Genomic DNA, 25,056 nt, shown 5'->3' with positions numbered 1-25,056 from the left:
GATTCCTTAAAACAGGTCATCCATGAGGACTGCTGCAGTAAGGATCCTTCTGTCTACCTCTCTCCTTGATTTTCCTTTATCTGAGGCTTCCTGGATGGCTATTATTCTCAAATGCAGCAGCTGCAGGCTTAATTGGGAGACAGCAAATGAAAACAATTTGGTGTTCGCACCTTTACTGTGCTGCTTGGCCTAACTTAGTAAATAAAGGCAGGAAGGAGGGAGAGATATAAATGGGTGCTTTGTTAAAAAGTATCCAATAAATGTGGCTGATGTACATAGAAAACTCATTTCCTATGGAGAAAGCAGAATAAACTGCAAATAGTAAATTGTGGCAAGGCAATACAAGCAGGACATTTAAGAATTTCAGTGTGCAGACTTGTGGCAAAAGTCTTAGCCTTTATATGACAGAAATCAGGACAAATATTCAACAGAGCATAACTAAAAGAGCCTGTGATAACATGCCAACAGTCTTCCCCAAGGTCATTTCCCTTGGTAAAGGCATCATAATTGATTAAATTTATGATCTAATTTTGCTTCTTTTACTCCATGAAAATATTTTTAACAGAAAGTGATAGGCACACCAAGATTTTTTCACACTCAAATGATTTCCAGAGAGAAAATGAGGAAACCAGAGAGATTGAGGAAGGAGAGTCATATATCGTTTGTTGCAACACAACTGTTGCTCTTCTAAACTTTATCCTATATCTGACCATCTATTCCTCTAGACAGGTATACAAGGTACTAAATCCTGAGATATATGAGATTACTAAGTCTTATACACTAGTCATTGAAATTCACATCCTCAAGTCATTTCCAGCATCCTAGTATATATTGCAAATGAGACACACATGCCAAACATGCAGCCCAGATTAAAAACATTCCTTCACAATGTATTTAGCCTATGACAATGCTAGTGAACCCTAATGAGTTTCTTCTTTTTCTAAAGTTTGAGGTTCCCTTCATTCCATTTTTATCTAAAATTCACTTTTATACCACTCTAACTAAATAATTGAAAAACCTGATATTTCCTTTTGACCCCAAGTGGAAGTCTGTAATGGATCAAAATGATCAGTGTTTTAAATTGACCATTAGAGTTTCTTTATTGAACTTTTTATTTGTGTCAAATAACAAGTTGATTGAGGAAACTATTCCTATATGAGAATAAAAACAGGATAATCACTGGTGGTGATTATTTGACCATTACTGTGCATTGCAAAATAATCCTTTTTTCCTCCTTAAAAAAATAGTCAAATAATTACTTGTCATATGCCATACAGTGCATACAGGTTTTATTGGAACTCAGTTGTCTTCTCAGTTTTTCACCTGTATGATTATTCTTGGGGATCCAGACAAACACCTGGATTCTCAAGTTGCCTCTTGCAGATTCTTTGTACATGACTGTGTGTTTAAAGTTTGACTGAATATTAATAAAGTAGTTATTAGGAGGTATTGGGTCCTTAAAATATAGGAACACGTGCAGTTTTTAATGGGGGTTTTTGTTGTGGGTTTGGGTGGTTTTTTTCCCCTGAGGAAATGCCTAACTGGATGGGGAGGCATACGATTGAATGCTTGAACTGGTGATTGTTTCAATTGAAAACCAAGTTGCAGAAGGTCAGAATGGGTCACTTGTACGATATTGAGTGTTTCTAAATTGGCTGTGTTCTTGGAGGTTTATTAAAAGCTTGGTTTAATGTTTGCCATTCTTCTCCATGTAGAATGTTGCTGTAAGAGACACAATATCAAAATGTGTAAGAAACTTCCCTACCTAGGCAGGGCCCTGAGTTGTTGTTTATTTTATATTCAATTTTGCCTGAAAAAGATTGCTTGTTATCAGAAGACTGAGTAGATCATCAAATACAATTTATTTAGTTTATGAGAACTGATGACATCTGTACAAGTTACATGTCGCTTCAACTGAGAGTACTAATAATTTTAAAGTCTTGTAAAGATTTTTAAAAATAGACAGAAATTGTAAGAAAGTAACTTTAAGGGGAGTAATGAAGCAGATGAACAGAAGGAAGGAGGAAGAAAGAAAATAACAAGGTCAGAGTTTTCAATATGTATTGTGAACAAACCCTTCTGCCACCTTGCCCTTTTACATCCAAAGTGGCCTTTTGGGACTACATCCTCCCACATACAGAGGGCAGACTGTTATTTGACCAAGACAAAACAGAAACCCACAAGATGGTTACATGCAGATTCCTCTTCTGTCTGCATCACTCTCTAGTTTCATGCATTCATTCATCTGCAGCTGCCTTCTCTCATCTTTGAGGCTACATCAAGGCTTCCTGCTGCCAGGCTGGGGCGAGACGTCTGGGCTCAGACGTCCTGGAGGCAGAATGAAGGCACCCATGAGTGATTGAAGGTAACAGATATATGGACTAAGTGCTCATTAACAATACGTGTGCCTATGAAAAATCTGGTGCCCCAGGCCAACTGTCCGTTTGGCCCAACCCCAGCATTTAACAGTTGCTCAAAAATATTTGTATTCCATTATAGTTAATTTCCCCCACATATTTACTGTAAAGGATTGCCATAATGAGTTCCAGCTTTTGAACTAGACTGACCTATCTTGTCAAAATCAGAGCCATGTCAGCAGAAGCTGGAGACTTGTGAAAACTGCGTGTGAAGCCTGCTGCACATGATGTATTAAAATACAACTTGTTTCTCTTCCCATGTAGCCCAACCCATGTCTGATGATCTCAGGATATTCTGAGGAATGTGTGTGCGGTGAACAGCAACAGAACATGAGGATGGCATGCTGAGATACAAATCACTGTTTTTCTATTAAAATATGCCTCTTCTTACCTTCACAAGTAGACATACAGGGCTATAGAGACGTGTGTTTCAATTCTTGACCTATTCATTCCTTATACCTTGTTTCTGGGGGAAAAATCAGCCTAAAAATGAGCCATGATATTGTCCTATTTCTTTAAGATGTTATTTGCTAGACAATAACTAACAATAAACAAAAGACTGGGGGCTGGCTTGTCAGCTAGCAAAATTAATTACATTAAATTATATTACTAAGATTCTAAGACTGCTATAGCTTCAGAAAATACAAGCAGTGATCAATTATGTGTGAATTTCCAAACATTTTTGATAGATCTGCACAGAATACATGAGTATAATTCTGTCAGACTTTCATCTCTCAAACCACTTTTTTTTCTCTCAGGCTCTGGGAATAGATTTTGTCATGTGTAAACTTAAGAAATTCATTGTAAAGGCATGTCCTTCAGACAGCATTTGTCTCATCCTACCTATTCTGGCCATGGGTGAGAAGCACTGGCCTTGTTGTCAGCTGCTCAGAGGGCTGTTCCTCTCCAGGTCTTGGGTACATGGTCTCTATACTCCCAGTCCTTGCATGTCCCTGCAGGACGAGACATCGTAAACCTTCCAGTTTTATTTTCTGTGATTATGCTGGGAAAAGCAAGCTGAACAAGGGAGGGTTGTGATATTTGAGGTATTTCTTACTTTGTGTAGGTGCTCAGAGGCTCCAACAGCAGTTTCTGATGATCCTCACAGCCCTGTTTCCCACACAGTCTGGCTTCCTGCTGATGGAGAACCTGGGAGGGGACTCCTCAACCAGGATATTCCTCCTGAAACTTCAGGCAATTTTTTTATTTGCTGCACTCAGTATTAACAGGCTGTAAGTCAATATTTACTGGAAAACTGTGCAAGGAGCAGAGGTTGATGTTCTTTTAATATTTCATTATATCCTAATTAGCATAAAGAAGCTGATAAAGCTCGCAAGATTAAATTTTACTTCAGACACAGGTATTTAATCTCTAATAAATTCTGCTTGGGTCCATTTTATGGTAGTAGATGTCAATACAAGGGAGAATACTACTAGACTTCTATTAAAGCTACACTGATAGCTTTAATAACTTCCTCAGGATGTGGCCTCTTGCTCCATAGGCAAGGGAACAGAGTGGCTCAAACACCTGCTTTCCAGTGAGTCACTCTAAAGCCAGCAGGTTCTTTCCATGTGTCATAGCAGTCCAGGTCTCTTGTGAGCTGTGTGTGATGCCCTTGCAGCATTAAAACCTAGGGTCTTTTTGTTTGAGAAATCATTCCTTAGGTAGCTTGAAGACTGTCACATTATAATGTCACCCTAAGGCTTCATGGTATGTCCAGCAGTGCACTAAAGGAGTGCTGGGTACCTGCAGCAGAAGGGCTGCTGAGATAGCATCTTAATGCTGCAAAGTTGAAATAGCCCAGCCAGGTGTAGCTTCATCCTTTTACCCATGGCACCTGTAGGGAGGGGTCTCTGAACTAATTTGGCCCCAGAACCATATATAGATTTCATCTCAGAGGGGAATGTGGACAGAAGTGAAAGTCAGACCATGAGTTGTCCGCAGTTTTCTTAGAGACTAAAGTTGTCCCAGGTCATCTGTGTGCTACCCATGTGTTGAGCCAAAAAAAAATCACAGAAAATTGAATTTAAAAAAAGAAGAAGAAAGTTAAAAATTCAAATTTAGAGCATTGACAGTGGTTTCAGGGATAGTGCCATATTTCTACATTTTCTCCTCTTTTTACAAGCCCTCATGTATAATATTATCTGTGTTGGGTTTTATGATGGTACCAGCTTACTATAAATACCGTGTATAAGCAATTCCTAATTTCATTTCATAATTTATTTTGACCATTTTTTTCTGATTTGAGCCAAAATGATTTACAATTTATTTTATAAGAAACTTTAATTAAAGCTCTACAAAAAAAGATACCTTGATCCCAGGTTGGGACTTTCAAGGCTCTATAATATTAGGTAATAGTAAATATTAAAATACTGTCTACTATGAAGAATTTTCTCCAGAAACTTTATTTTTTGTGTATGACCCACTCTTCTGAAGCTGATTTCTACCATTTTTTCAAAACAATTGCACTCTTGTCCCGCTGATCTTTCCATTTATTCCACTCCTATTTTTCTTATATGTACAATAAATGGTAACATCTGGCATTAAATTAAAAAATATGACAACTGTTTAAACTAAAAATCTGTGCATAGCAGTCAAACAACAAATTATAAAGCAGAAGAAAACATAATCTGGTATTTATTTTATTTATGAAAAATAAAAAATAGGCAGAAACACCTCAATCATCTCAGCTGCACACATCATGGAGGACACCACCCCTGAGAGCCACCTCCTCCCTTGTCATGTCTCATGGCTGTGCCACCTTGCAGACAAGCCTAATCCGTGCTGCTCGTGGTTGGGTCAGCATTTGGCTCTTTAGTGACAGCTGAGCCCAGTGGGCAGCTAGAATGGCCACACTAACAGTTTCCACTTCAAAGGCAAAATGTGGGTAGTTTTGGGTTGTTTGGTTTTTGGTTTTTTTTAGGTAAGTTAATTGTTAAACATGTAAATATGCAATTATGTAGCTCTCCTTACTTTTGCAAATAGTCAGCTACAATGGGAATTCAGCATGCAAGTTTCTGTATTTTACCTCAGAGCTCTCTCCACGTATCCTGCTATCACAGGCCTTAGGCAACTGGAAGAAACAGAAAAGAAATTAAAGTAAATAATTAGAAGACTGTATGACATTAATGACATTGATTTTTATTTAAAATAAACTTTGTAGATATTCCTTAGAGAGCTCTCCAGAGTATCTTATCATATTGTGAGATTTTCTAAGCCCTGATAGATTTCTAATGACTGTTAGAGAGTAGTATTACTTTCCAAGTGATCAGTGTGTTTTCCTTTCATCTTTGTGTTTCTAGGAAAGAAACCCCTAATTTAAAGTCTAATATCTTTCTTCTGTTCCCATACACAGCAGATGGCACATACAACTACATCCTACTTTCTAATTCCTTTGTGACATTTATTATTCATCAGAAAGGAAGTTAAGAACTATTATTTTTGCAGCTTCTGGTTTTGCTGGTCATATCAATTAGAAAAAAATATTGTTTAAAAGAAATTATATTTGAAAGCATTAAAACTATTAAAAGCATAGCAAAGGGGCCACCCAGTGGGGCAGCAGCTGCCAAAGCAGAGTTCAATGAAGAAAGCACAGTTGTTGAAACCTTTTGACAATATTGTCCACTATATATTTTTACATTCATCTACTATATTTCTTCATATACTAATAAGGAAATTGGAGAAAGCTCAAGTACCAGTGATCATAGATTCAAATATACCCAACTTTTCTTCCATTTGAGGTCTCAGGATCATTTCATGCAGCTTTAGAATAGAGCTTATTAATGCCTCTTTCCAAACTGCAGGCAAGGTTTTAATTTATATTCCCAGGTATCAATATTTAAAGGAAAATGTTGTTATTCAATTAAGTGAAAATCTGTATTTTTAAGTAGGTATGATATGGTACATCAGATATAAAAGTTGGAAGCAAGGCAATTTGGACAGCAAGGCAAATCTCTCTGAGAAATAAAAAAAGAATTGCATGATGATAGCTTAATTTTTCTTTAGACTGAAGTAATTCTAGTGTTGGGTCATCAAAGACATCTGAATATTTTAGAAACACAAATTCTTGGTATATTCAAAAGGACTTTTTTCTCTAGTAAATGACTTAAGTTTTCATTTTTTAAATTATTTTTTAAAAGCAACTAGATCTTTTTCAGCACACAAGGTCAGTTGCAAGTTCACCCAACACTGACTTCCCTTTAGAAGTTGTGCCCCTGACCTAGAGTTTTCTACACTTCCTAAATGGTTTCTGCTGCTAAGGATGGAAAAAGAAAAAAAGAAAAAAAAAGTGCAATTCAGATTTGTCTTCTGGTTTTCAAAAAAAAAAAAAAAAAAAAAAAAAAGTAGATTTAATTTAGAATTTGGTATTGTTTTGGTTTTCTGCAATAGTAAGGTGCTTTGTACTATGCCTTCCTGCTATGTCTGCTCAGTCTCTTGAGTAGAAAGAGATCAGTTCCATGGTAAGATGGTTTTTTCAATACAAAAATCACTGTGTAAAACATCTTACAAAATGCCTGGCTTAGGGAAAAACAAAGTATTTCTTCAATATTTCCATGTGAGGTCTGTTTTTCTCTGTTATAGAAGTTGCATGCATCTTGCTGCATACAAATAAGCATCTAAAGGGGATCAGTGCATGACAACAGATTCAACATTCTTGAATTCAAGGCATATATGTACCAGTTAATCTTGTAATCACTCTTCACTGTACACCATTTCTCTGTGCAATCATCAATCCAAATTTCTTCATTATTGCTTTGATGTTGATAATTAAATTCCATTGGTCATAAAGTTAGATGTGTTTAGCAGAGGTTACTCTAGTGTGGCATTTTAATCTGAATTACCTTTTAGAAGATCACCCTGATAATAGCAAAAGAAAAATAGAAAAGAAGCGAAAAATTTGCCTTACTTACTAATCACATAACATCTACTTTTACACATTTTTTTTTCTTTTTAACTTTGAAAAGATACAGTTCCTGATTATTTAATATCTTCAGTGATGCTTTTCAGTGGTCAACTTTTAAAGTGATCTGTATGTGGATGAATCCAGGATCTTCAGGTCTTGGAGTCATACTGTTCTCCAAGAGGCTATTGGACTTGTTAAGCGTTGTAAAACTTTCTGTCAGAATATAATTTCTCAAAAATAATCAGAGTAAGGGATAAAATGTGAATATGCATCTTATGACCTTGAAATTTTTTATATAAATATGTGGAATTCTGGGGTATCTTTCCAAAAAAGGTGTCTCTGCACAAGTAAACTTGAAACGTTTGGAGTTGCACTTATGAGGTTTTTTTTTTTTTTTAAGTAGGAAACAACAATCAGGATGATCACATTGACATATGTAATTCTGATGCTATCCAGGTCTTCACTCACTCTGTCTTCACAGTGAATAAAAGGACCACTTATTTTATTTAAGCTTAAAAGACTTTAACTTCTTGATTGATGAAATTTGGATTAATTTTCATGAGGCTTCTGAATGCTACTATTTAAAATTTTTGGAATATTTTTCGAAATTGACAACTATCTTAGTAGCATAGTGTTTGGTTTTTTTTTTCATTTTCAGAGTAATGTTAACCAATAATAATACAGATTTTCAAACTTCAAGAATGTAGGTAGTAATAACACATTCTTAATGCTTTTTTATAAAAAGAAGTATGTGTTTTTAATTTGCATAACTTATTTTTTCTACCTCTGTTTCCTTCCAGTTCCTAACTAGTTAGTGAAATAACTGAAATTTATATTCTTCAATATTAAAAAGCTACTGACAGATGGATTAAGATGATCATACTCTTCAAAGCTCCTGAAAGAAATTTGCCTTTGAGAGATGGAAAATAAAACAGTAATTACTCCAAGGATTTTGTAGGTTAATCTAATTAAGAATCCAGACTTGTTATGTCTTGGTTGGAGTCCTATCCTAGTAGCACAATAATTTATAGTTCATTTCACTAGAATTTTTTTTGCCATCTGCCTATAGAAAAAAAAAGTAAAAAGATTTTTACAGCACCTACAGCTTGTATCATACTTCCACTCTGCATGGTATTTTTGCTACTACATCCAGATGGGCTGCTCATTTGCTATGTAGTTAGTAATATTCTTCAGGCTTGATCATAGTGAGGGAAAAACATTAGTAGTATGTATATCTTGCAATTTTTAAATCAGTTGTTTTGGTTTACACAGATTGAGCTTGTCCCTTTCCCTCTTGAATTTTCTCCTTTTCCCCAACTATCCGTATATCACTTTCTAATACAGTACCTCAGATACTACTGTCATTTATTGTCTGATAGAAGTCTTGAGAGATATTACTAGAAAAACACAATATTTCATGTCTTTATTTCCAGAATATTAAAATTCTTAGTTGTATTGGTGGATATGCATATAATTTTCTTACTAAATTTGATTGCTATATAATGTCAAGATGATTTAGGTTACTCTTGGTCAGCTGCGGTACTTCCAAAAAATTCTCATCTGTTTGGTAACTATTGATCTAATATTTAATATTTTAAAATATTTTGGTTTTGAAAATTTAGGATAAAAAAGGATTTAGTAATTTTCTGTAAAGCCTACCTTATAAATTTTCTTCAGAGATGGGTCAAATAAACCACTTTTAATTTGGTTCCATTTGTTTTGGACCATAGCTTTCATTAAAAAATATTCGGTAAATCTTTTGGTGAAGGAAGTATTTCCCATGCATATATATTTGGATTTTTTCTCTCTCAGTTTGCATATACATTTTCTACTCATCATATTCCATTCTAAGGATAGGTAGGGGGAGTCTAAATATTGTTCTTTTTTCCACTGATGATAGGCTGAGAATTGAACATGCTGATAAAAATTCCTTCATCCGTTTCTGAAGACTTAAAAAGCTCCAAGTAAACCAGGCTAAATAAAACATTGGCAAAATATCTGCGTTTCATTATATGAAATCTGTATTTCCATCTCCTTTAGTATGATGCCATTCTTTGTTTTTATTCCAATCAAAAGGAAAGGAAAAGACTAGTTTAATGCGTTGAAGGTAACTATTACCACCAAGGAATGAATTAAGCTTTTAATGCTTGAAAGATAGACAAAATATAAATTTTTGGTATTTCACAGCTTTTGCAGAATGGTTCTTTATTTAAACAAAGCTTAGTCTTGCCAATGGACCCACATTTTCTACAAATACTGGCATTCAGTCGTGGGTAGCAGAGGCCCACCAGAGGTTTACGGTCCTTTTTGGTTTATCCTTTGTTTTTCCCATCTAAATTTAATAGTAAAGTGTTTGAGCCACAGAGACGCTTAAAGAGTCCCTTAGCCTCTAAATTCATTGGCATGTAGGCACAAAAAAAAAATCAAGGCAAAATAGATATCATCATTCAAACACAAATCATCTTCAATTTACAGCTATTTTAAGTTCTGCTTACCAGAAAGTATTCACTTTAGAAAACGTGTGTTCAAAATTTATTTTGTACTGTTTTATATGCTCTGTATTTCTAGAAATGCAGCTCTTTGAAAAATGTTAGTTTAATTGAAAAAGGCTCTCTGAAGCACATGTACACTAAGTGCCTTTTAAGTCTAATCGGAGTGCAATGGCTCAAAGCAATGTGTTGGTGCAATGCTTTGCAGCCATGGATCCAGATCTGCACTCAGGCAGATGGAGTTCTGAAGACAAAGCTGCCTTCCAAATCCATTGTTTTTTGTTCCCATAATAAATATTCACAGAGAGGAAAAATCTATTGAAATGAAATTAAATAGTTTCGCAGGATTTTGTCTTTCTATCCCAGTAATAATTTGGCCTTTTTGTTGAGGCTTTATTGTTCTCAAACATAATTCTGTATGATTCCCATGCAGATGAAACACTAACACAGATGATAATTTAAAACTTTCCTTATTATTCCTCATAAGAACTTCAATAAATCATTATAGTGTTATCATTATTCCAACTTGTTTTGACAAGGCTACAACCTTCATGTTTCAAAATGAGTTAGGTCTGAATTTATCTAAGCCCAGGGTACTTTATGTGTTCTGAAAATGTCATGAAATTTTCACTGCCATATATCTTCATAGTGCTAATTTACCACCAGAACCATATGTTTCTAATCTTAGATTACAGCTGTATAAAACACTCAAAATTGTGTTCATTAAAAGTATGCCTGTGGTTAGGTCAGCCTATCTATATTTATTTTAGGTATGAGGTAGAGTTTTTTATTCTATTGCTAGTCATTTGGTAGGGACTGTGGGACACATAGGAATGGAACAGAGGAACTGAGAAGAAAAGCAAATGTGAGTACAAGATATAGGTTTTGTCTGTGAAAGGAAAGTTCATATTTTTATTCCATTTTTAAGCTATTTTATGGGTTTGTATGCATTAAACATTTGCTCAATCCCAAAATATAACTTCAATATTGGCATGGAAAGAAAATGCCAAAGGTGATGCTTCGAAGTGTGCATTGCTTTTCATAAATATTCAGGGTTATAGTTTTGGTTCTTTTCAGGAAGTTGGAGAAAAATACTGTCAAGTACAGGATAGCAAAAGAGTATCCAAAAGAAAAACATCTGGGAAAAAAGCACATTTTGAACCTGTGAGTTTTTTGTTGTCAGTCCTACTCTCAAAATGGTGCCTGAAGTAAAAAGATGCTTGCATATACATTTTTATATGCAAGAACCTTATTTGGAGGGTATTCCAGTGCATTGTGTGTTACGAGAAATGCCATGTAGTAATGTTAATTTATTTTTGAGGTTGTTGTTTAAGTTAAATAGATGCATAAAACTTACATGAGTTGTTGGCATGCAAGTTATTGCTTCCTGGGGACGGCAGCAAGTTACTGAAACCCTTTTGAAATGATGTCATGATTTTTTGCAGTTGAATATGCATATTTTACATGTTGGAGGCTGAAACACACTTTTTTTGGCAGGCTCTTTCAACAGATGCACATGCTGGGGCCCAATTCTAGGAGGTCTTACAGCATACGTAAGTCAATATTTGTGCATAATTTAGAAAACTGAGCAGTGGAACATGGCTTTTCCATCAAATTTACAAGATCATATTTCCCTCACTTTGTTTTTTGCTTAACAGGATGTTGAAGACTCAAAGACATTAAAGAAAAAAAATTATAATGTAGAATGAGAAGCTACACATTATTAGCTAATTCTAGTAGAAATTGACTTTTTTTTCTGAAGGAAAAGTACAAATGAAAAACAGAAACAAAGGGGAGTATTGAAAAACTTGTAATTAGTCTTTCAATCCATACTCTCAAGTCTCTGAATGTTTCTCTTTAATTAGCCTGTCTTTCAATTTCTTTCAGGTTTTGATGAAAGAGATAAGCATAGGCAAGGTTGTACTGAACAGAAACCATTTTTGAAACATGTCTGAGGTGTTCATAATATTAGTTAGAGTTGTCTGTGATCTTGCAGTTTTTTATATTGCCTTTGTTCATTTCAGCCAAAAGAAAGGGAAGACACAATAAACATTCTTGTGCAGAAAGTGAATTTCTGTGTCTCAAACACGATGATAGTGACTGAATTCTACCCACTAGTTTCTGCTATTGCCATATTGATTAGAAAACCATTGAAAAAAGATCATGTGCTTAATATATCATCAGCCATTTTCTATACAGAGCAAAACTTAAATAGTTATTAAGGTAAACATTGATTGAATCTTTTGACTTATTGCCAAATTATCAATAATGAAAACATACCATACAAAGTAAATAAAAGAGAATAAAGATCTCAGAGGATAGTCATGTTTTGATTTATTTCCTATATTTTTTATAAGACAAGAATAAGAGTAATACACTGCTGGTCAGAGAATCAATATATATTAAAATGAATATCATCTCTATCCAGTATTTCAGGTATATCAAATGAACACTTGGTACAGAATGGTTTACATATTCCTAAGTACCAGGTTAAGAGGTTTGGAACTATTATTGTAAAAGATAAACCTGAACAGTGATTGCTGTAATTAGAATGTGTTTTTTAATGACTTAATGACAAATTATACTAATAGTGTCTTATCAGAACAATTCTGAAATATAAAAATCCAATAAACTCTTATAAGAGTCCCTCATTTTAATTTTAATGTCTTTTAAAACATGTATTCTTCCATTACATCAGATTTAAAAGACAGGAGTCAGACCAGCAAAGTTTCTGGCACAGCTCTTTGAATGTGTTCACTCACAGATTTTACTGTGCTGTCATCTTTTCTGCCTATACTTTTCTTTATATCTTTCTTTTTTTTTTTTCCTTTCATCCTTTTTTTTTTTTTTTTGGCAAGTCTTCTCATTATAGACAAAGATGATGTCCCATGAGTGATTTTTTGTTGTTACCTTACCATAACACTGAGTATATTTCCAGGTTTATGAGAAAAGTTTAATTAAGCTTCTAGAATGTACTGGGTTATTTTTAACCATGATGACAGCATGCAATTGATTATTTACTAGTTAGAAAAGTAGGTTGAGGGGGAAAAATTTAAATCCAATCCTGATTTGCTACCAGATGCTCTCAGATGGCATGAATTTATTTCCCATCAAGAAACAGTGACAGAATGATGACCACGTTCTGGAATTTCTCATTCCAGGAAAAAATATTGATCAATATATTAGCTACAGCTTTTTTGTTACAGAAATATGAGAGTTGGATTATTAATTTATTTCTTGAACAATAAAAATCTAGCAGTAAGTGTCCTATATTTTATATCTTGTAACTTTTCCTTTTGGAACATAAAATGCTAAAATATTTTTTTTAAATTGAAAAAAAAAATTCAATATTTACAGATTCAGAAAATGTCTTTCCTATATACTGTTTATATTACCACAAAATTTTGAATGAAGAAATAGCTTTTCTTTGCAGTGAAAATACAATAAATCTATTTATTACTGCTGCTATTGAGTAAAACTCTAAATATCAAACCATTTAGAGGTCAATGAAAACCATAAAACTGAAGTGAACCTATGACTCTTTCTTACAAACCTGAATGGATATCCAGATCTTGTCACGTGCAACCTAAGTCAATTGTTTAACTGAAAACTGAGAGAAAAAAAATATTAAATTTCAACTTAGATATAATTTTCTTATGGGGATTCATTTATATAGTTCTAGTTTTAAAATGGCCTTCATTTTATACATTGTATAGGAAAAAAAATTGGTAACAAATGTTTATTACTCCACAGATAACAAATGAACAACTATGACAGTACCCCAAGAAGTTCTTGCTATTGCATGCTAATGAAAAGTTATCCTGCTGAAAAGTATGGGCTGCCAATTTTAGTAACTGTTTTCAGTGGCCGTTTTGATTCAGACATGAATTTAATAAAGAATATTAAATAATCTGGTATAAGTCTTTAAGCTTTGGCTCCTCCTACAGTAACCAAAATATTTTAACATAAGGAAGGTACACTAGGTCTTTAAACACTAGGTATTGTGCTGCTGTTACATTTTACCTATAGGTGAGCTGACGAACGTAATATCCCCAGATCACACTGCAAAAATCTGTTGAGTGTCAAGAATATAAACTAGCTGTAGTCACTAATTATAACCACAAGACTTCATTCCCATTAGTCAAAAAACTTCATTACAGGAAAGATGTCTGGAGATGGGCACTAACAAATTGTTGTTCCCAAATAATCTTGTCTTGAAATGGCTGAAAGAATAACTAGGAAAGTAGACCAAGAATTAACTACAGCTTTTGCATTCCTGGCAGCTTTTACTGGCATTCTACTGCAGACACCACTTTTACCATCTTGCTTTCATAAATTTCAAATAAAAATATAATGATGTCAAAGATATGGTGTTAGACTTGGCATCAAGAATATAGATACATATACAGCGATAAACTGTATGTGATATAATAGAAAGAAACAGCTAAGAATTGTTTTATCAAGCATATCACAGCACAAATAGAATAATGAGTCTAAGGACAATTTCTCAGTATGCAGATGTGATTAAATTGGGTGGAACATCAAGTAATGAGGAGTAATAATAAACTAGGACTTGAATCACCAAAGAAATATGCCTGAGCTCATTTATAGTAAATAGGTTTTGACAAAGATGAATGTGTCGCAAGGGACTAAAAGGAAAGAACCTCATCTGTAGGAATGAAATGGTGCAGAAGTCTTCCCATTTCAGACAGATAATCCACACCTCTGCCAATACCCAGTACAGTATACTTTACACATAAACAGCACTTTGTGTGTAAATATTTTTCCACAGCAACAATAATACGACATGAAAAGACTGTGAAGCATCAAAATGAGGCCAAAAGAAAGGGAAGAAGAAAGAAAAAAAAAATTGGAAAGGGTGGGGGGAAAACAGAAGTACAAAATATTTAAAATTCTGTTGAAATCTTCAAAGCTAAATTCAAAGACATATTGAAGAATCCTGCTAGAAATAGGAAGAGTCAATAGATGGAATACTCCATTTTTTTTCTGTATTTAAATCCTTTTTAGTCTTTGTAAGACTACTGAGTTCTGGTTTCTCTTTCAAGTTGAAAATTTTTGCTAAATGTTACCTTTGAAAATACAGCAGCTTTTCCCTCTCATTTTCTCTATTTTTCTGCACTTCCTTTATTGAAAATTTAAGTCTCAACAGAAATCAATTTTGGAAGTTTACTAAAGATAGGTGTTTCAAACTTTAGCTGCTTGTCTAAAACTGAAACCAAAGTAGCCTAGAAAACTCATTGAAATAACCAGCCCGTACATACACATGTACCACAATATTCTGTGATGTGATATGTGATTCTGGGTGCAATTGGTGACTGCTAGCCCATAAGCCCTTTTTATTCACTCTGGGCTCTTCAGTCACTCCAAAAGGCCTTTCTGTCCCTTTTTAATTACTCAGACTGTTTCTAACTGCAGTCTAATTCTCCCTCTTTATTTACCACAGTCACCACCCTTGACCTGAATCCAACCCCAATTTAACAATTAGTTTTATCCTCAGAGTGAGCTATCTTAATCAGTTTCTCTCTCTCATCTCTTCAGCCTGATGTCTGAGCAGTAACCACAATGAAATCTAATGTTAAATCCATGCCAACTTATCCTTTTCCTATGCAGCACACAGGGAAGCAGTCAGATTCAGGAAAGGAGAGCTTTCACTTTGTCACATTCAGTGTTTTCTTCATTTTTTCAACAGACATCACATATGCAGAAATGAAATTAAGTAACCAAGAGCTATCTGCAATCTTAATCTGATCAATGTACATAATCCCCAAAATTATTGAAACTTAATGTAAAGCAGAAAAATGACATTTGTTTTCACATTCTACTTTTAATTTCTTGATAGTTGAATGCATCTCTGCTTATTACAGTTATCAATATATCTGTGCACTGAGAAAGCGAGCATTAATTCCTCTGTTTTCTTTACTATTGCAGCTGGTCATTGATGGAGTCAACTGCAAACTGGATTTTTTGAGATTTTCTATTTGCATCCCTTTCTGGAAAACATCTGATGATATACTAACATGAAATACAAGTGGAAAAGAACTGATCTTCGTACTACCTATTGACCATAAAATGATTGAAATGTCTAACGTAATATAATTTATGCTCTCTTCTTACTTGTTTTTTCTATGCTGAATTAAAATGACAGTTCATTATATTTCAGGTTGCCATTGTTAGAAAGTGGCTGCTGTATATGAAGTAACAGAGTGCACACAAAGCCTGCCTGTCTCATTTTCTCTGTGTCTTTCAAAATAACCTAATCTAGGAGGAGACTGATTTCTGTTTTGCCTCTGTCTCTGAAGTATATCAGTTCCCAAGGGATGGGGAAGAATCAGTATAATTTTCAAGATAAAAAACACAATGAAATAAAGTTTATGATCTTATAAATTAATTTTTATATAATAATTGAAATTAAAGTTACTTGAATATGGTGTTGTTTATGCAAAGTATAGAATTGATGTCTATTGGTTTTTACCTTTGTTTTCTTTTATATATTCTCTGTATCCTTTACACATCTATTTGGAGCTCTGTAGCTTATTATTGCATTTGTAGCTAGTTTTCCCAGTAGTGTTCCATGCCCTTTCCAAGGCAGATTCCAGAGCTCCAAGCCCCAGGAAGTACAAGGCCCCTGTCCTGTCTTGGTTCTTGCTGGGAACCAAGGCCAAGAACAACTCTTTGAGATACATTCTCATGGACAAAGTAGAATGAGTGCTGAAGGGGGGGCTCCAGAGAAGAGGCCTGACCTGGGGTGGGGGGAATTTCATCACCACTTCTCCTCCTAATTGGTGCTTTTTATCAATTATGCTAATTTCCCAAAACAAATAAAAATGTATTCACCCTGTAGGGGTGGGCTTTTGCAGAAATTCTTCCATAAGTGACCCAAAAGCTCCAATAAAAATCCACTTTTATATTACCTACTATACAAAATTATCTCAGGTATTTCTATGTTGAAAAAGGCATCATAATCACCAAATTTAATAGTAGTGCAATACTTTTAAACCAATATTAAATTAAATTTAAAGTAATTTAATAAAGACAGGAAAACTTTTATTTCCAGGAGTAAAAACTCATTTGAAGTGAATATTATAAAATATCCATATATCTCACCACTATCTTCATAGTAATAAAATATTTCTTTCGGATTTGTGGTGTGTCTCAGGAGGCCAAATACACTTCCAGAAAGGCAGTGTGAAGCAAATATGATCAATCACATTCTACTTTAACTATATATGCCCTTTTCATCAAGAAATATTATAGTTATTTGGTTTCAGCAGGGATATTTTTCTTTCAGGCAAAAATAAAAACTCCATTTTGGAATTAATAAAAAGTTGAACAAATAGGTCTTGGAGGAGACAGGATTAAAAAAAAAAAATTACTACAGCTATTTTAAGGCTGTGCTAATACTGGTGCAGCTTTTGCCAAGTCTTTGTTTCCCTTTGTTTCTTTACCTACCATCTTTGTATCTCTTGGCTAACCTGATAAGAGTTACACAGTTGAGATTATCTTTTTCTGTTTTACATATGTCTAGTTTGTTTCTTTGATGTGATAGACACATATTTCTAACAGTAATTTTCATTTGAAGCATTAATGTTTAACCACATGTTGTGGTATTTTCAAATTTCTCAGTCTTTTCTGACAAGAAAATGTATGCAGTCAGAGGGAGCAGAAGAATACAATAATTCAAAATCATATTATTTGAGTCAGAAATAGTGCCAGTGACTCACTCTGTGTTGCCCCTACTTGTTTATGTTTGGGGTTCAGATAAATTAGTGATGAGGATGGGAGCCAAAAGAAGCCATAAGATCTCCTCATTAAGAATTCTTTTCCCCTCCCTCCAAATAAACAACATTTCATCATTCTATAATAAAAGAAATTAAGTCCAAAGAGTTCTGTTATGAGCCATGGAATAACTGAAGATGATAAAGAGACACTGATTTCTGTCAGCCAGAGATACACAACCAAGGAGGGTTCATTAGTTGCAGAAAAGAAAGGAAGTGATACAACTGGCCAAATACTGGTTAGTTAAGTGCAGCACTCTGGCCATGCCATACCCATGGTCACTGAAGATAATTCAGAAGTTGTTTATAAACCTGAAGGTACCCATAGTGTTCAATTAGAAAATTAAATGGATCTTCCCCTGCCATACCTTCTGCAATGCCTTCTTAGAGGCATTGTCTGCCTCTAAGACATCAGTTTTAAACCCCCTGATGAAAACACAGGTGTGCCTTCAAGAACCAATAGCAGGATTTGCTGTGATCCTTGTTTGAACTTCATGGTTAACCACTCACTTAACACCTGACTAGATGAACACATCACTGACTACTAGCTCTAAAGCTTCCCTGTGTAACTAATGATACAATTATCAATTTTTCTACATGCGGATTATCCTTTCCTTAAAATGGTATATGCTGGGGAGAAAAAGGGTTGGAAAATATAAGAATGGTGAGGAGAGAGAAAAACAAGTTGGTTTTAGAATTGTTTTCACTCAAAGACCAACCTTGCACCTGGGAGATGTTGGAAAATACTCATTGTTAGAGAAATCACATATTTGTGTTTGCTTTGAGTTGTTTTCATCTGCTGAAAAAGAAATTGAACTTTCTGAGAGTAGATAACAGGATGTTGTTAAAGACTTAAGAGGCTTTTCCACAGACTGGGGCCTCCTTATAAAAGGGGAAAGGGAGGTAAGAGGGTTTGAAGATTGTAAAACGCCAGCTGGTGAAAGATTGCATGTGCTTCGCGCTCTTTGATATGTAATGCAGGGATCAGGCCCCACCGTGTTTGCCCTCGCTAAAATGAGCTTTGCAGTGTATGTGTCTCAGTTAGTGTTTTGGAATTCTCCAGCCAGGGACATAATGGAATAAATTTACTCTTTGCACTTCAGCCAAGGGTTGTTGTCATCTTGGTGTTACTTGCATGTATTTGGTTCACACAGTATAAAAATATATAATAGTATAAGATGTTCAAAGGGTTTTTCCAACAGAGATATCTCAGCGTGTTGGGGTTTTTTACTTGTTATTGTTAATAGTAATTATCACCATTATCATCATCATCATCATCACTACTTCTCTGTTAGCACTATCAAAAAATTTTAAAAAATTCTCTTTTCAGATGTGTGTCTCTCTGGACATTTGAGGTAAATATTTAAGCAGTTCTGCTTTGCTGTCTATACAGAAAAGGGTCCAGTCCAAAGTCTGTCCATATCATATCCAAAACTGTCCATGTTCTAATTTGAGTATTAGTCAACTGTAAAGCACTGGAAAACGTGTTTGGGCTCAGGTAGGAGTGAGTGAAGAGGTTATTTCCTTTTGGAACATGCATCACATTTATTTTCCTCTTCAGACACATGGCACAACACCAAGTTTTGTGGGGTTTTTAGGGCTTGTTTTTGTTGTTTTTTTGGTTGGATTTCAGATTTTTTGCATAATAAATATTGTTTCATTGTTAAAATAACTTGAGGGTATCTATCAGTTTGTTGCATGACCTTGGAAAGACTTCATCTACCATCTTGCAAAATTGAAAATAAATCTCTGCTAAATGTATGAAGTTCTCCAAGGTGCTGGCATTGATTATTCAAGTAAATTTAGAAAGACCTGAACTAAAAGAGCTTTAAATGTACCTTCAAGAGGTACAGTCCTTGCTCCTAAATGCTATTTGCTGACCTGTGGCAAAAATATTTCCTCTGTTGCTCCCATGAGATTTCAGAAAAATGAAAAAATCCAAACCCCAAAATTAAAAAACCAAAGCACAAAAAACTCATTATAACATTCTTGTCCATGAAGATGTGAGAGGCTGGAAAGATTGTTTCGAGATATTTTGGGATCTGTGTGGGGAGAGGAAGGGAAAGGTCAGGTCTTGCTCTCGTGAAGTGATGCCCATCCCTGCACTCCCCTTCCCTAGAGGCTGTATTCCTGGCAGTGGCTGCCAATGCAGAGCACACAGGAGCCCTAACCCAGCCCCAGAGTGGCCAAATGACCAGAATCCCAACTGGGGGGAGGACCCAGAGAGTCCAAGGGGTATTCAAAGCCAAACATGAAGCTAGCACATAATAGTCTTGAACCTTCTCATTTTGGAGTTTCTATCAGCTGAACACTGCTGGAACCCATGAGTTGATATCTATATGTGTCTTTTTCTATACCTTTGCTCTCTCTCTTCCTTCCTCTTCTCTGAATTTTTGAGTAATTTAAAATCTAGTGTTTGCTAATTTGAATGGGCTAAGTTAATGCTTTGAGAAGCGTTTTATGTTGATTGACTTGCATAAAATCTTTTGCCAAAGTTCTCTGATTTTCTGAAGTTGCCAGTAAAGTCTACTTTTTGTTATTTTGACCTCTTGAGAATATCTTTTCAGTATTTCTCCGGTGTGTCTAACTTAGAGTACATGAACATCTGTAAGCCCTTTCAAAAGTCTCATTGAGAAAGTTTTTTGGGCCTTACACTAGATAAAAATTACTACTTGATGATGGCAAGATGAATAATAAGGTTATTGCGAAACTGAGAACCACAGAAGTTGCTAGTAAGTGCACTTCCAGTGTATTTAATGTTGTTAATCAGAACTATGTTGTGCTGGGATCCTTCATAAGAATTGACACGCTTGTTTCTTTTGATTGACATAGATAAGAAAAATGGAATCACATTTATTACTATCTTCTTCTTAATGACAATGTTTCACTGATCAGAGATTTCCAGGAACATGAAAAACATTTCTTTAATACTGGTGACTCTAGGGAATATCAAGAAATAGAGGCTTATGTGTTTTACTTTCTGATTCTTCTTTAATTGCCTGCTTGATGTTAAAGGTTTTGCAATCTCTAACACAAAAATTCCGGAGTATGAATAACCTAAAACTATTTTGTGTCTTAGTCAGTCATTATGGAGGTAAAGTTCAAGCAAATTTCCTCCTCCACACCTAAGCCTTATTTTTATAATATGCCAGTAGAGTAACAAGGAATTTGACCAAAACACTGACTCAGGATCTTCAGGTATGAAAACTCTTATATTAATAATTTTGTAAGATATGAATATAAAGGACTTGCAGCTGAAACATCAAATATTAAACAGGAAGTAATTAAAGATTTACTGAGGCCTGAGTACAATGGGAGGAAAAGTGAAACATCTAAATCTTCAATAAAATCATGAACTTTTCCATAATTTGTAACCTAATGTTTCCATATATTAAGACACACAGCTCTCTAGATGACACTTAGAGAGTCATATTTTATCTTACTACAGCTGAAGTTTACCTTCATAAGACTTGAGGAAGTATGGCCCCTGTCTCCCAAAAAACCTTGGAAAACCGGAAATTAAACAAAAGCTCAGAAGATTATTTATGCCAGTATGCCATTTCTGAAGTAACACTTTCTTTTGCTGTGTGCATCTGTAGAGTTCTCAGCAATCACAATATAGTGTAGTGCCATGCACTAAAATAGAGTTTTCCCACTGAATTCAATACAACACTGATTTTGACTACAGTTACTGCTTTTCTTGTATCTAACACTGATCTGTTCCAGCATGTCTGGAGTTATCTCTTGTGAGACACGATTTTATTCTGGATACATTATACTATCAGGGCACACTGGAGGATGACTTAAGAGCACCTGGCCCGCTGAGGCCATTGCCATGAAAGTGCTATTGCTCTTATTGTTGTTCTCCACAGTGGCAGTCAGTCCCCAGAGAAACACCAGAGGTTGATACTCAAGAGACTCAAGCAGCTCGGTGCGCAACAGAGCCACACCTAGAAAGAGCTGTTACTGAGTATAGCTGTGGTAATCAGAAGCAGGTCATGGTTGCCACTGCTATGGCCAGCCCAGGATCTGTACACTTTAGTATCATGCCCACATCAGTGCAAAGACTAAGGGATGCAGATATGGAAACCTTGTGTGCTGTAGCATTCAAACTGCATTCTTCTGTCTTTCCACACGACCAAGACACTCTGGCTGGAGATAATGGAGGTGCCACCTGCCTAGCCAGACATGGAAAACAACCAGTGCTGTTGAGTAGACTGCACACCTGGATCCTTCTGCCTCTGTCATAATATCCTTCCCTGGAGTGTATGTGCCTCTAAAAGCCCTCTGAAACCACCTCCTACTTTTCTCCTCCCTGCCACATTAAGGTGACTGGGGGTACACTACCATCACCACCACCTGAAGTCCATGCAAAGCTACATAACAGCATGTGTGTGGTGTGCATAGGACAGGTTGCAGTCAGTATCAGAATCAGGTCAGGCATGCCAAAAATTTGGTAAATGAGAATACTTCTTGATAATGCTGTCTGTGATAGTGCACAAATCAGTGCACAAATCAAGTGCACAAATCAGGCACTTGAACCTGAAGTCCCTTCACTAGAGTAACTTCCAAAAGTGAAAAAGCCTATAAAAATTTATCTCCCTAATTAAAAGACTACATGCACTAGACAGCCACAGACACAACACAGAACACATGAGGAACCACAAATTACTTATCTGTGTTGTTGTGAATAATTTGTATCTACTGCACTTAAAGGCTATTTTCTGGATTTATTTCTGCTAAGTGTCCTGAGGAACTAGTAAAAGCCCAGACAAACTGAAAAGATGAAATGGGATTTTAGTCTAAGGATGGAGCTGAATGCTCCATGTGCAGTATGAGTCCTTAAACAGTAGCAGGTGACCAGTATTTTGAGCTGAATACTATTTATTTTTATTTTAAATATTGCATAAGTTAAATTGGAATGACTGAACTGTGGCAAAGATTCTATGCTTACTCCTTTTTATGTTAATTATTAATTTTCTAATGTTTAATGTTTAATTTCTTAATTGAATACTATATATAGGAAAATTTTATTCTGAATATATTATTTATTGACCTGTCTGTCATTGAAACACATATATAGTTTCTATAATATTGTCTACTTTTCCTTTGTTTCAGGAACTCAATTTTCTATACTTCTCTTCATTGTTTCTAGATATTTTACTGTTTACTTTTGCTATTTTATGTAGATTTTGTGCAGTGAAGTATGAATGCTGATTTATCTGCAAGAGACACATGGAGGGAGAAGTCTCATCAGGCACTCAGGGAAGAAAGCACACTTTTCACAAATGAACTGTTAATTTCTTTCCCATTTCAGCACCCATGTACTCAGGGACATTGGAGCAGCTGCAGTGAGCATGATGGATGTTCCAAACTGGTTGCCATTGAACTTCTGCAATTTTAAAAGGTCACAGTGTGAAGAAAATGAAAAACCTCTGTTTTGGCAGAAACAAAGTTACCCTGGCATGGCAATCAAATCAACAAATAGCTTTATGCTCATATTGCACACAAAATCCTAAAATTATTTCTAAAAGACTTTTTCATCCTCTTTATAAGCCTGTTTTCTCTTTAATTTTTTAAGTGTTTGAGTTTCTATAATTGTGCTTTCATTAATCTTGTGTTCAAAATTTGATCTCAAGGTATTTGTATTTATGTATCTCTTATTTATGCATATTATGCATCCCTCAACTATCCAGGTAGCACAAGTATTCCCATGCAGTCAAAAGATTCATCATTTTTACCACTCTTTTTTCTCCATCTGTTCTGTACCTATGATTGTAGGAGAGATAATTCAATTCAGATTTTGCTTTTTTTTTCAACTGTAGTTACCAGTAAATTCTTGGTTCTTTTCAGAATTAATCTTTATTTTCTCCGAATTGTCAATCATATTTCTGTGCACATGTTTAAAGAAAACAATACTTTCAGCTAGTATGTTATATGAAGATTTTCTTCTCATTACCTTTTTTTTTTTTTTTTTTGATTATGCAGTCACAGAGCCATGAAGGTACTTATTTGCCTAACTTATGTTTAGGTCTGATTTGCTGATTAAAAACTGATCAGAATACAGACCCCTGATGAATAAGATTCAAGTACACTAAGACCCTTATGAGTTTTCAACTGTGAAACAGAAATATCCTCTCTGTGCAAATTGTCCAGCTCATGTGGGATTCTAAGAACTTTTCAGTGAGAATATAAATTACATAGTAAGTGGTGACTCAGAGGGTCCAAGTTAGAGACTTAAAGTTAGAAAGAATTAATTTTTCTCTTAGAGCCTAGTTATATCTTTGTTATTTTTCATCCTTAACGAGTTGAAGCTGTTTCAAGGCACTTTGTTCACCATATTCACAGTGGCAGAACTCCTAAAGAATCCTAGACCTCCCACCTTTGATATAGGTAACACTACTTAGCACATCCTTTATTCTTCCCCTTACTCACAGTAGAGCTTTTCTCCTCTTGATCATTATAGGTTTGGTTTTTCTAAGACCCTTAGGGTTAACTTTTACTGAATAAGGGTGATGAGAACTTTACAAAGTATTAAATGAAGATTCACTAATATCCATCTCATGGGTTTAGTTCTTATATTTACTGGAAATCTTCTTATAGATGCATGACAGGATTTAATTTTCTATGGATGAAAAAATATTTTGTTGTCATTATGCAGCTAATATATCTTGATTTTTGAATTAAATGTAAATATTCAATATTTTTAATGAATCTTGGATCAGTTCAATTCATAGGAAGAGGAAAAATATTGCAATGTTCTAAAGTTGGAGATGGTGACCTACCAACTTCAGTACTCTCCACACAGATTGCAAGACATGATATGGGCATGGCAATAAGTGAAGAGAATAGATACCAAAAAACCTGAAACTAGCTGTTCTTACCACAAGAACTCTTGTGAGATACTAAATGAGATACAAATGCTAACAGCATTGTTTCCCATAATCTAGACTTGCCAGCTTGGTTGCACTAAATCAGAATGTAGGGAAGAAACATTCTCCAGTGACCACTGTCATTCAGAATTAAACATTCATAAGGTGCAAAAAAAAGGGGAAGGAGTTCCTTGAAGGTTTATGATTGAATTTCATCAAAAAGAAGGACAAGACCTCTTTCCACTGTCTGAGAAAAAAATAGGATAAAAAGTATTCCTCTTCCTTATTTTCACTAAACGTCTGCTGTGGGTAACTGTCCGAGAGTGTTGGGGTAGATGAAAATTTCATCTGACCTCATGCAGGTGCTGTGCACATGCTCTGTGTAAATCAGGGAGGCTGACCTCACGGCCCAGCAAAATACTTCATCAGTTTGTTTCCTTCAGGTCCACTGAGTGGACTCAGAAAGTATTCAGTTTCCATGGCACCTCATCTCACCAGTACCCAAATTAATCCTCATGATTCAGTGGAAAATCCTCAGCTCACATGAGTCCTTTCCTTCACTTGTGGGTATCCAAAAGG

At 35.1% G+C, this 25,056-nt stretch overlaps 1 long non-coding RNA gene across 1 annotated transcript in view; it reads right to left on the bottom strand.

Moving 5' to 3' along the window:
- Positions 1 to 2,025: 2,025 nt before the first annotated feature.
- LOC137473074 (uncharacterized) overlaps positions 2,026 to 25,056 on the bottom strand; it is a 151,396-nt gene continuing 128,365 nt past the window's right edge. Inside the window, exons 2-3 of the long non-coding RNA XR_010998592.1 lie at positions 5,446 to 5,490; positions 2,026 to 2,328 (exon numbers count right to left, since the gene is read on the bottom strand). This is a non-coding gene — a long non-coding RNA (uncharacterized lncRNA). The remainder of the gene's footprint in view (positions 2,329 to 5,445; positions 5,491 to 25,056) is intronic.

This window comes from Anomalospiza imberbis, chromosome 4, assembly GCF_031753505.1.
Source record: "Anomalospiza imberbis isolate Cuckoo-Finch-1a 21T00152 chromosome 4, ASM3175350v1, whole genome shotgun sequence".
In the NCBI taxonomy this organism is placed as follows: Eukaryota; Metazoa; Chordata; class Aves; order Passeriformes; family Viduidae; genus Anomalospiza; species Anomalospiza imberbis.
This window is presented reverse-complemented; position numbering and strand designations above follow the sequence as displayed.